The 12,343-nt window shown below is 38.7% G+C and overlaps 1 long non-coding RNA gene across 1 annotated transcript; it reads right to left on the bottom strand.

Moving 5' to 3' along the window:
- Positions 1-5,912: 5,912 nt before the first annotated feature.
- LOC136263807 (uncharacterized) lies at positions 5,913-8,473 on the bottom strand. Its single transcript, XR_010704794.1, has 2 exons — positions 6,238-8,473; positions 5,913-6,037 (listed from the first exon to the last, which is right to left on the bottom strand). It is a non-coding gene; the product is annotated as an uncharacterized lncRNA (long non-coding RNA).
- Between the last annotated feature and the right edge of the window lie 3,870 nt (positions 8,474-12,343).

Here is a 12,343-nt window from a genome sequence, read left to right as displayed (position 1 = left end):
AATGGAAAGCCTTACAAATTATTAAACAGTATTGATAAAACATCTGTATATCAGGATTTGTATTTATAAAACAGTTGATATCTATCTGCATAGTGCATGATAAGCCAATTGAAATGTAGGTTTTAACCATGTTGATATCATTTACCAGACATTCTTAAAATAGTTTAGGTATCCCCATGCAATACTTGCAAGTAGCATAGTCCATGTTGTATTGTAAATATACAATGGATTAATCATATGCTCAGTGTGCTTTATTTGGAGGAAATGAGAATTTATGCTGGTACTATGAACCAGTGTTTAATCTAGGGTTGTTAGGAGGGGAAGTTTCCCCCTCTAAAATTGGAGTGACAACTACCCAGGGGCACTGTTTATATACAAAATGATGTCAGAAGTGCTCCCAGGTTGATTTTTAGATACCGAGTTTAAATAACTAAATTATCCTTGGCACGCATTGGACAAATGTAAAAATGTTGTTAGTTTTGGTCTATTTTTCAGACATGTTAGTTTGTGGTGGCCATTGAACTCCAAAAATGATGGGCAGTGTGTGATAGCTATCACACAGACATTAACTTGGACACCCCCAAAGTTCCTAACCCCCCCCCCAACAGAGAACTGTCCTAGATTAAACAGTGCTATGAACAATACATGAAAGTGCATTGCATGGGTGATTTTTTTTTCTCAGAACCAAATCCATTCAGCTACTAAGAATGTTATAATCGTACAATCAATTATGCATGCAGTTAAAAATCACACCAACATCAAAACATCTTAACTACTTATACTCTCAAATTATAAAGGTCTCCATCCTTTACCAAGCTATAACAGCTTGTACAGTATGAGAAACAAATGTTACTTGTTCACAAGCCATTCTTTTCTGCCAGTAGAATAAGCACTGTACTATCCTGTCCTCCCTCCCCCCCCCCTAATTAAGCTCCCTAACAATGCTTCTAGATTCACCCCTGCATACTTGTTAAGCATTGATATAGCTTCTTCAAACGTAACACATGCTTTGATATGATTATCATGAAGAGCAGAATTAAATTCTTCTAAAATCTTGTAACAACCACAGCTTGGCTGATATCATTCTCTTCTTTTGTCTTGCATTGAATAATATGATGCTTTAATTCAATCCAGAAGTACAACGTATTTCAAACTGAAGCAACAACATTTGTGCTCTTAAGTAAATCTGTTAAGATACCTTTATCAGTTCATAAACATACAGAAAGACTGCGATGCCTGGTTATGGCCAGTTTACCGTTGTTGTTATTTCCTAACTTGCTCTAGTATTGCCATCAATTAAAAATAAGAATTATATAGTCAGTTGTATCATGAGTACCTGGTGGCCTGGGGTCAAATGGGAAAACAGTCTATCTAGCTGTATAATGAAAGAATCCTTGTTGCTAGTAAGGGAAGCAAATATTTATTCTTGTCTCTCTTAGTGGTGTTCAGACTGTTGTGAAACTTTTGAGCTCTACAGTCCCTTCCCATTACTCCTGCACAATCCTTCTGCAGGTTGTTATCTCAGGATTTTCCTGCATCAACACAGAGTACATGAGTGGTGCTCAGACATCCCAGTGGGCAGCAATAAGCATGTTTAGCATGGCTTTGCTGTACAACAACAGTTTCTTAAAATTTCATAAAGCTTGAATAGTTTCTTTCCTTAAGCACATGATGTTACTTGCCATAAAATAATTAAATGGCCATTGTCTTCTTCCTCGATCACTTTAATTTGGTTTACTCGCCACCAATCTGAGAACTTGTGTAAGCCTGTTTAGTGCCTGCCTGATACCATTGCAAATTTTTGTTATGGATTTCTAAAGTGACATGCATAAAACCTTTTTACCAGGCAGTACTGAAAATATCAAGTGTACAATAGTGATTGGGGTGGAACACTGTGGTCAATGCACTATATTCTCTAGCAAAACCCCACACAGTGTAACCAAAACCTATATACTGGAATATATTATAAACTACATATGGAATATAAATCACAAGGGTTACTAGTCTGGTCTGTTACATCAAAATTTGACAAAAATCGTGATACGCTGGTCCAAAGCACCAAACTTGGTACAATTACTCCTAACCATACATGAAGTGATGCCAGAAGGGTGCCACCCCAGATTTTACCTTTGGTGACCTTTACAGCCATTTTTTGCCTAAAATTGGTTGTTTTTGTGTTTATCTCCCTTAGGAAATCACTGCATGGAATTAAACTTACAGATCTTACTTAAAGAAACAGTTTGGTCTTTGTTTGGAGTCAATAGCATGGTTAAGCACTATATCAGTCCTGCTAATTGGTTCGCCCACGCATTTAATTAAATAATAGAAAAGAGTTCATTTTCATGTTTTACTAGTAATGGTTCAAGTGTAATGTTAGATAGGCATGTATTCCCCACTACCCAAACTTTAGTGGTTTCCTGCTGCTATGGGAACCTATTAATATGACCTATTAGCTTTATCCACAAATACATCACGAGCATTAAAATAGCATCTGTATTGGGGGACTTCAATATTTTCGATTACAGACGCCTATGGGAACAAACACTTTGATCGATCATATCTTAACCGGGAAAGAAGATATCGAGCTCTAACAAACAGGTATGGTTATAGATTAGTGGTTAATTACATTTGACACCTAGTTCTCATCAGATACCATGATACAGCTGTTTAATTAATATAATTAGCTTTTGTGATTGTGCAATAATCTAGTCTACTTTAAAATTAATAAGCAATAAGGTGTTGATGCCTCACGCCCCTCATAAAAGATGCATTAAAATGCTCAAGATTTGTCACCACCTGAGGGTTGTGTATTGTAAGTTATTTTTGATAGACAGAGCTCCTTCTGAAAAACCCTGGCTACAAACATAATTGAAAAAGGATTGCCAGTCAGGAAACAAAGACATATCCAAAGTTACATTAAACACCTAGCTACAATCAGATACAATGGCACAGCTGTTTAATTATCTTTGTGATTGTGCTCTAATGTAGTCTACTTTAAAATTAATAAGCAATAAGGTGCAGATGCCCAGGTGTGAATATTATAAAAGCATTTCATGTTGCCTGCTGTTACCCTCTGTTGCCTGCTGTTACCCTCTGTTGCCTGCTGTTACCCACTGTTGCCTGCTGTTACCCTCTGTTGCCTGCTGTTACCCTCTGTTGCCTGCTGTTACCCACTGTTGCCTGCTGTTACCCACTGTTGCCTGCTGTTACCCACTGTTGCCTGCTGTTACCCACTGTTGCCTGCTGTTACCCTCTGTTGCCTGCTGTTACCCACTGTTGCCTGCTGTTACCCACTGTTGCCCTCTGTTGCCTGCTGTTACCCTCTGTTGCCTGCTGTTACCCTCTGTTGCCTGGTGTTACCCACTGTTGCCTGCTGTTACCCTCTGTTGCCTGCTGTTACCCACTGTTGCCTGGTGTTACCCTCTGTTGCCTGGTGTTACCCTCTGTTGCCTGCTGTTACCCTCTGTTGCCTGCTGTTACCCACTGTTGCCTGCTGTTACCCACTGTTGCCTGCTGTTACCCACTGTTGCCTGCTGTTACCCTCTGTTGCCTGCTGTTACCCACTGTTGCCTGGTGTTACCCTCTGTTGCCTGCTGTTACCCACTGTTGCCTGCTGTTACCCACTGTTGCCTGCTGTTACCCACTGTTGCCTGGTGTTACCCACTGTTGCCTGCTGTTACCCACTGTTGCCTGCTGTTACCCACTGTTGCCTGCTGTTACCCACTGTTGCCTGCTGTTACCAACTGTTGCCTGCTGTTACCCACTGTTGCCTGTTGGAAGCACTTTGTTGATCTCTGCCCTTATATTCCTGCATGCGATTAATCCTCTGTTGCCTTGTTATCTCCATAACTGGTATCACTTGCTCCATTTTCCACATTGCTATACCTCATTTTGAGCCAGGTCTATCTCTTTGCATCTTTATCTATTATATACACTCTTCTTCTTTTGAGGATCCAATTTATGTTTGCGTACTTTTCTTGTTTGTACATACTGTAAGTAGTACCACCACTCACATTCATCACACTGGACCTACAACACAAATTAACGTGGATGTTGTTAACTTTAAAGAGTATAGCTATACATTCAGATAAGAGTAGCTAAACACATTGTCCCATCCACAGTAAGTAGTGAGTGGTTATGTTCTATACCATATGTAGGGTCCGCAATCCGAAAAATCAACTTCTACAAATCAATCCCCCTACCATTGTGGGATGTTCATTGTAGTATCCCATTGCTTGATCCACCATGAAACCGGAGGCACGATTGTTGTCTTTACAGAAATATTGTTTTCAGTATCTCACAAGATGCAAAATTTATTTTTAAAATTTCGTGCTCCACACAAAGGATCGGATGAAACTTGCTACTTAGCCAAATCGTATCCAGAGATGATGTAGTTGAAAAGTACGCACAGAAATAAGTAAATGATTTGCTGGGTGCCCAGCACAGGGTTGCTTTCTTTGAAAAACAGACAAAGAGATACGAAGTTTCGAATTCAAACTGCCCTACCACCCAGGGCGAGAGAAGCCAACTCTTCCTCATAGTGTTTTGATACGGTTGGGTGCATAGTCTGTCTATGCTGTTAGTTTGGAAAAGATCTGAGACTTCTCACCATCTGGGTGACGAGCGTCAAAATTTTCTGCAGCATCAAAGAATTATGCCGCGCTTTCTAGCCATTTCCAGCGCTTCTGCAGCCACAGCAACCATCAATTATAAACTAAAACTATGGTAAAAGATGTCCCTGAACGTTTGGTAGCAGCAGTTGTCAATTATTATTTTATCCACGGCTTCCACGCTTCGCTCTAAGGTATGCATCAAGGAGGCAGCAAAATCGTCCAAATTTGACTTCACCTCTCACACTCCACAGCAGCTTCAAATCTTTACTAGATCATTCTACATCACCATTATGCTGCAAAACATCCAAAACCAAACCGAAAAAAGCACAAAATCTTTCATTTTTGATTCGAGCTGGGTGGAGCTCCTGTTGAGCTGCTGGTATACTGCATCATATGAAATTACAGAAACACCAACTACTACTACTACCAAACGTTTTGATCCATCATTTATCATCATTCTAAACAAAATTAAGTGACCAGTGTGGCATCAGAAGTACTGGAAAGCACTTTGGTACCATTGAGAGAATCCCTTGAAATGACGCACAAATATTTTGACGTTCTTCACCCAGATGGTGAGAAGTCTCAGATCCTTTCCAGACTAACAGCATAGACAGACTATGCATCCAACCTTATCACATCACTATGAGGAAGAGTTGGCTTTTCTTGTCTTGGCTGGTAGGGCAGTTTGAATTCGAAAATTTGTGTTTCGTTTTCTGCTTTTTGAGAGAAAGCAACCCTGTGCCTAGAACCCAGTGAATTATTTGCTTATTACTGTGCGTACTTTTTAACTACATCAACTCTAGATAATATCTAGCTAAGCAGCAAGTTCTATCCTGTTCTTTGTGTGGAGCACGAAATTATAAAAATAGTTTTTGCTTCTCACAAAATATTAAAATCGATATTTCTGTGAAGACAACAATCGTGCCTCCGGTTTCATGGTGTATCTAGCAATGGGATACCACAATGAACATCCCACAATGGTAGGGGGATAGATTTGTAAAACTTGAATTTTCGGATTGCGGACCCTACCATATGCGTATTTTGTACCGCGTACGCGTATGGTACATACCATACGCGTACGGTACGATTTTCCGTACCATACGCGTACGGTATAGGCATACGCGTATGGTACGTACCATATGCGTATTATGCCTTTTCTCAGTGTCTTCTAGCCTTGCCATCACCTAGCTACAATGGGCTATCTTTACAAGCATTTCTAGCTTTGCACTGCTTGTGCAAAGCTAACAACTTGACAAATGAACTTTGTAAGTGTTATCAGTTGTGCAACATGGCCCCTCACTGTCTTTGCATCTTTATCTATTATATACACTCTTCTTCTTTTGAGGATCCAATTTATGTTTGCGTACTTTTCTTGTTTGTACATACTGTAAGTAGTACCACCACTCACATTCATCACACTGGACCTACAGCACAAATTAACGTGGATGTTGTTAACTTTAAAGAGTATAGCTATACATTCAGATAAGAGTAGCTAAACACATTGTCCCATCCACAGTAAGTAGTGAGTGGTTACAACACACTTAACAATTAAACAATGCCAGATAATATATATATATATACATACATTCGTTACTGAAATATTCATTAGAACTCATAAACTCACCATAAAATCTCTGCCATGTTATGTTTTCCTCAGTAGGCAATGTGCATGCCTCATTCAATAGCAAAGATTCAGTTTAAAAAGAATTTGTTGCACATGCAATTAATTATGCTAATAATGCTACGCTACAGCTAGATTTACATTAATTTGCAAACTGGAATATTGCTTTCTCTACAGTAAAATCTCTTTGCTACCTCCCTCGATGTTATTGTATCAGAATTCTCCAGATCTTCCTCTGTTTGAGCAATCATTACATTGTACTTCTCGAGCTCATCTGATTAAAATTGTCTACTCAACACTCCTTTAGTGCATGCCATCAGGCATAAATACCCATTTTTAAGTGGAAGCTATAGTGTACTAACAAATTAAAGCTAAACAATAGATTATGTAACAACAATAGAATAAAATATTTAATGAAATAATATACATATATGTGACTGTAAAAAATTGGCTATAATTTCCAATGGATGCAAATTAATTAATATGGCTGCTATCACATATTGTGGGTATTGTTCTATAATTGTAGGGAAGTGTAGGCTCTTGGGCAAATCTTTTATAAGCAGAACAGACCACTGTATATAATATTATTCATCAATAATTGAAAGCACACAATAACAACTATAACTCTTACAACTACAGCACACAATATTAATATTACAAGTATATGCATAATGAATTATTACATCATGTCACATCATTACATTACATCATAAACTCTATTACAGGTATGAAGGAGGAGTAGCATTATGTAATAATGGCCTGATTTTTGAATTTTCATTATATCAATTAAACAATGGATCATGAATCCAATAGGAAGTAATATATGTGTAGCAATTGCAGCCACAATGTACTGCGTGGAAGAAGAAATAAAAATTAAAATTTACAATGCGTTTTCAGTGTATATGGTTGCTATGCAACAGCTAGATAATTAACTTGACTATTCTAAAGAACATACATTACTATAGTATACCAGCTTGTGTACTTTCAAAGTAATATATAGCATTTCCACTGTGGAGAAAAAAAGCACTTGTGCATTCAGGAGTGGAAGGGTAGAATGTGACAGCTTTATTATCAAAGTCAACCACTCATCATAGTATTATTAATTGTGAAATATTACATCATCTGCAGTTTCACAATTGGTGTAACATTCCTGGAATGTCAACAATCTACAAACAGTACACAACACTATTAGTCAGTCAGCAACTTACTGCTTTCCAATCCGAAACATTGCTTCAAAATGTATAATAAACCTATATCACCAAGCCTGGAGTTTGATTGTGGGTTTAATTTCACTCAGCTGAAGCTACCTTAAGATATGTATGGGCCCCCACTGATTATCTTTTTCATCTCTCTACTGTTCACTGGATTAATCTAATGGAAATTCTATGAGTTAATGTTAATCAAGAGTTTTACTCTTGGTTGATGCAAATTGGTTACTTTATTGATACAAACATACTGGCTTTGTTCATCGACTTGAACTGTCACTACAATAAATGTGTTTTTGTGCAAATCACGCACACACACACACATCACATACTTCAGCGAAGTATGTGATGTGTAGGAGATGATGGTTCACATTCGCTAACTAATGGACAAATGGGTTCATATTTGCTAACTAATGGACAAATGTGGACAATCATCTCCTACATATCACATACACCACAAGAGTACATGCTATGTACAGCACATTTAGGGCATACCACATAATTATACACGAATACACATTTTATTGTAGTGTGTCTGTTTAATGGCTTAGCACAAAATAAGTTTATTTATAGCACATAAAAATTGCTTTTCTATACATCCTACTACCTCTAAATGATAAAGGATGCCATGTACACCAATATACAGTCACACTGCTTGTCTTGTGTGCTTCACACACTATATCCTGAAAGTGTGCCTGCACCCAAAAGGTGTGCTGCTGGTTAAGTGTGCTATGACCACCTCAGTTTTAACAGTGTAGGTTTGCATCATGCAGTAAAGCAAATTATATCTTAATTACAAAATACATCTCAGCTCTAGAGAATAGAATAGCTAATCAGACCAAAATATGATTGCTCTATAGAGGTATATACCTAGCTAGCTCGATCTTGACTGAATTACAGAAACTGCTAAGAGACTAGCCGGGCCCCTTCCCACTCCCTCTTCCCCAAAAAGAAATGAAAGCAGAGTGCCATCCGGCATAGTCAATAGGTACGACAGTATAAAAACCTTCTGCTTGATATTATATACAAAGCAGGTTAGCTATAGTCTATACTCAGATGGTACGATTTTCCGTACCATACGCGTACACGCATATATGGTATGTACCATACGCGTATGGTACAAAATACGCATATGGTATAGAACACATCCACTACAATAGGAGCGAGACCTTTCTTCTCCTTTATGAAGTTAAACAGATTATACGCTTCCTCAAATCCACCACTTGTTGGCACTAAATAACCGGAATCAAATTGTTCATTCACAGTAACTTTATAGTTTGAAGGTATAGCTCTCTCTGGATCTCGAATCAGAAATGTGTGAGTGAATTCTGTGAATCCTTCACTGATTATATCTGGGTAAAACGACTCCGGTAAACAGTACACAAGTTCTTTGGTAAAAACCAAGTCCACATTGCACCGTCCACATTCGGGTAATGGCTGACGAGGGTTTTCTTTATTCTATCATATGTCAATTCACTGACAGTCAGTCCCTCTAGATCAAGGCCTATACGTCATTTATGCAGCCATTATGCACGCATACGTAAGGTAAGTGCAGGTAATTCCGGACAGCAGCCAATTCCGGACACTTAGATCGTTATCAACAATGGTAGAATCCCTGGACCTATAATTTGGTGTGCTAATGCAGTGTCCTATGGCCTATCTACAAACTAAAATTGAAGCGAATCCGTTATTCCACCTTGAAGTTTGACACATATTTGTAGCGCAATCACGGGTAGTTTTGTTCAAAAACTTTGAAAATGTTTATCTATAATCAGGCAGCCCAAGCTCATATTTTCTATTTTCAAAGATTTATATGAAGGCCATACTCACGGCTAATTGCATAGACTACTACAACTCACAAGAATCCATGCAGCACAGGAGGAGTGGCAGTCGATTTTTCTGAGCAGCTGCTCGGTTGAAATACAAAGAAAATATTCGCGAATTACATAAACTTTTAAAAATGCGCACTGCTGCTTTCTCCCAAAGGGTAAGAACTTTCTACTTGATTTATAAGCTGCAGATGAGTGGTACTTTAGTCTCCATACTTCAAAGAGGATTGGTATAACCTGTGGAAGGCGCTACTTGCTTGTTATTCGAAGTGTCCGGAATTAGCCGCATGTTATTATTATTATTATTACTAGGACCGTGTCACATACAACCAAGTACATACACTAACGTTGCAACCTACCCATTGGGAAAGTATAAACAGTGCCATAGAAAACACTCAGAGCAGTGTGCGTGTACCTGTGGAAATGATACATATGCATACGTACACAGGCAAGGGAGTTTAACTGGCATCAGAAAACCACAATACTAAAACACAACCTACACAAAAAAACCAAGCTATATTGAAAGTAACCATATATTGTAGGTGTGACGTGTCTCTGAAGATGACTCAGCAGTGAAGTGAGGCTATGCAGAATAAGGGATATGGTGAAGGCACAATTAGCAATTGATCCCAATCAAGCCAATATGGCACAACAGACTCTGTTGTAACTAGAGGCCACTGGTGATGTACCTGTATATCAGCGGTGTGGTATTGGCACAGTGATCAAAGTCTATAATATTATGCATACAGCCATGCACAACATCAGGAGATAGTTACACATTGTTGTATATGCAGCACTGCATCGGCTTCTTGTTTAGCTATTACAGACTCACAGTAGACTAGTAGTTAAGCCGAGTGGAAAATAATTCCAGCCGCCAGCAAGCCAGATGAAGGTGCCGGTATAATGAAAATAATTCCAGCCGCTAGCAAGCCAGATGAAGGATGAAGATGTAGACTATAATACAACTACCGGTACAAGTATTACATTACTCATTACCTTGCTGTTCCAGCTGGTTGTTTATGAGCGCATCAGCTGGTATCCCAACTGGTCATCAGCTGGTCGTTCACTGCATGACGCCTGGAGCGCATATCCTACACACAAAATACGCAGTTACAAATATTTAAACATACTTGTAATGTTGTTGCTTACCAGTGAAGTGGCGCCTGGCCTCTCCGCGGACGTTTACTAATCTTCTGAATTTTTTTTAATCTGATGAAAACTATGATGATCATAACACACGTACATACTGAAAACTACAACATACTACTACTTATTACCTAACTATATACTTATTACTACCTATACGTACTTAACTTAACCAATGTCAAAGTCAGGAAATTCGTCCTCAGCAGTAAGCGAATACTGGCGGAGTATCATTTTTGCATTGTACCCGCTCCACAAAGTCACAGACAGTTGCTGGAGAAGTTGGCGCCTAGCAAACTTTCGAGGTAAACCGTTTCTAACAGTTGTTCTGTCAGCTATGGATCCTAAAATTGATAGGGCATATGGTGACCAAACACCAAAGGTCTCACATACAAGAGGGATAAAATCTCCTTTATTATATATTATATTATTATTATATTTTATAATTGTAAGACTCATATGCATGAGCGTAGTACAATGATTAGTTACAAATTAAATTAGAATGTAAGTAAATAAGTAAGTAAATTAATTAAGTATAAGTAATTAAGTAAGTAAATTAATTAAGGATAAGTAATTAAGTAATTGAAGAGATCACTAGTGTACAAGTGTAGAGAATTGTTGTAGAGTTGGTGCATTGACAGTGACACTTGGTAAAGCATTCCACTGAGGGACTACTCGTGGAAAAAAACTGTACTTATAGCTATTAACTGTTGAAGATATTGTAACAAATCTTTTGTTGTGACCTCTAGTGATAAGAGAGTTTTTAATCATACATTCTGGGAGTGAAACATCTATTAAACCATTTAAGATTTTATAAAGGACACATAGAGACTGAATATCTCGTCTTTTCTTCAAGCTGTCCCACTGTAAAGTTGATAACATTTCACCAACACTGCTGTATCTGTTAAAATCAGACATCACATATCTAGCAGCTCTCCTTTGAACAGATTCTAATTTGTTAATGTTAATGTTGGTATAGGGGGACCAAACAAAAGCTGCGTACTCCAAAATTGGTCTGACATATGTACAATAAGCATCAACTCTAATATTCCTCTGACAGAAATGAGTGTTTCTTCTTATAAATGCTAGGGCAGAGTTAGCTCTTTTACAGATACACTCAATATGCTTGTTGAAAGTAAGTTTACTGTCTACTCTATTATCATTCACAATGTCCTGGTATTGGTTGTCCTTAGCTATCTCACCAACAGCAGCGGCCACCCCAGCCTGAGAAGAAGCAGAAGATATGACAGCAGACTGAGTGGTACTCCTGACGGAGAGATCAAAATAGGCAGGATGACCAAGATGAAAGTCAGGGTGGTATATGTCGCCAGGACGAGATCGGTCAGATGGAATGCCTTGCTCCCTAAGAACACCAGGGTGATTTTGGAGCAAGGCATGGTGTACAACAGACACTAAAGCATTATGACGCTGGATCCTCAAGGGACCATGAGAGCACCCCAGCAGATGATCACCAAACTGGTCAATGACAGATAGACAAGTACAGAGTGGTAAAGAAGGGAACAAAGGAATGCCAAGCCACAAACGTAAAGCTATAGTAAAATTGTGAGGAGGAATAGCTAGACCCAAAGCAGGCTGTGGAAGTGCTTTAAGCCAATCACTGCTGGTGCCAGAAGAATGTGATAAAGCACGCAGACGTGCTTGATCACGAATGGTGGAACTGCTTACAAGCTGTTTAAAAAGTGAATCATCTAAAATGGCTTGAAGGTCAGTTTGAGAGGAGTTTTGCAACACAGAAACAGACATACCTTCGAAGAAAGCGAGGGAACAATCCTCCCCGGGAAATGGCATAAAAACATCAAAAGTTTTCACTAAACGTGACACTCAGGTAGCTGTTGAACCAGAGCTCCAGCCGGTTTCACAGCAGGACTACCCTGCTTCTGCCAATATCCAAGATGGTGCCCGTATTGACAT

Source organism: Dysidea avara, chromosome 8 (genome assembly GCF_963678975.1).
Source record: "Dysidea avara chromosome 8, odDysAvar1.4, whole genome shotgun sequence".
Taxonomy (NCBI): Eukaryota; Metazoa; Porifera; class Demospongiae; order Dictyoceratida; family Dysideidae; genus Dysidea; species Dysidea avara.
This window is presented reverse-complemented; position numbering and strand designations above follow the sequence as displayed.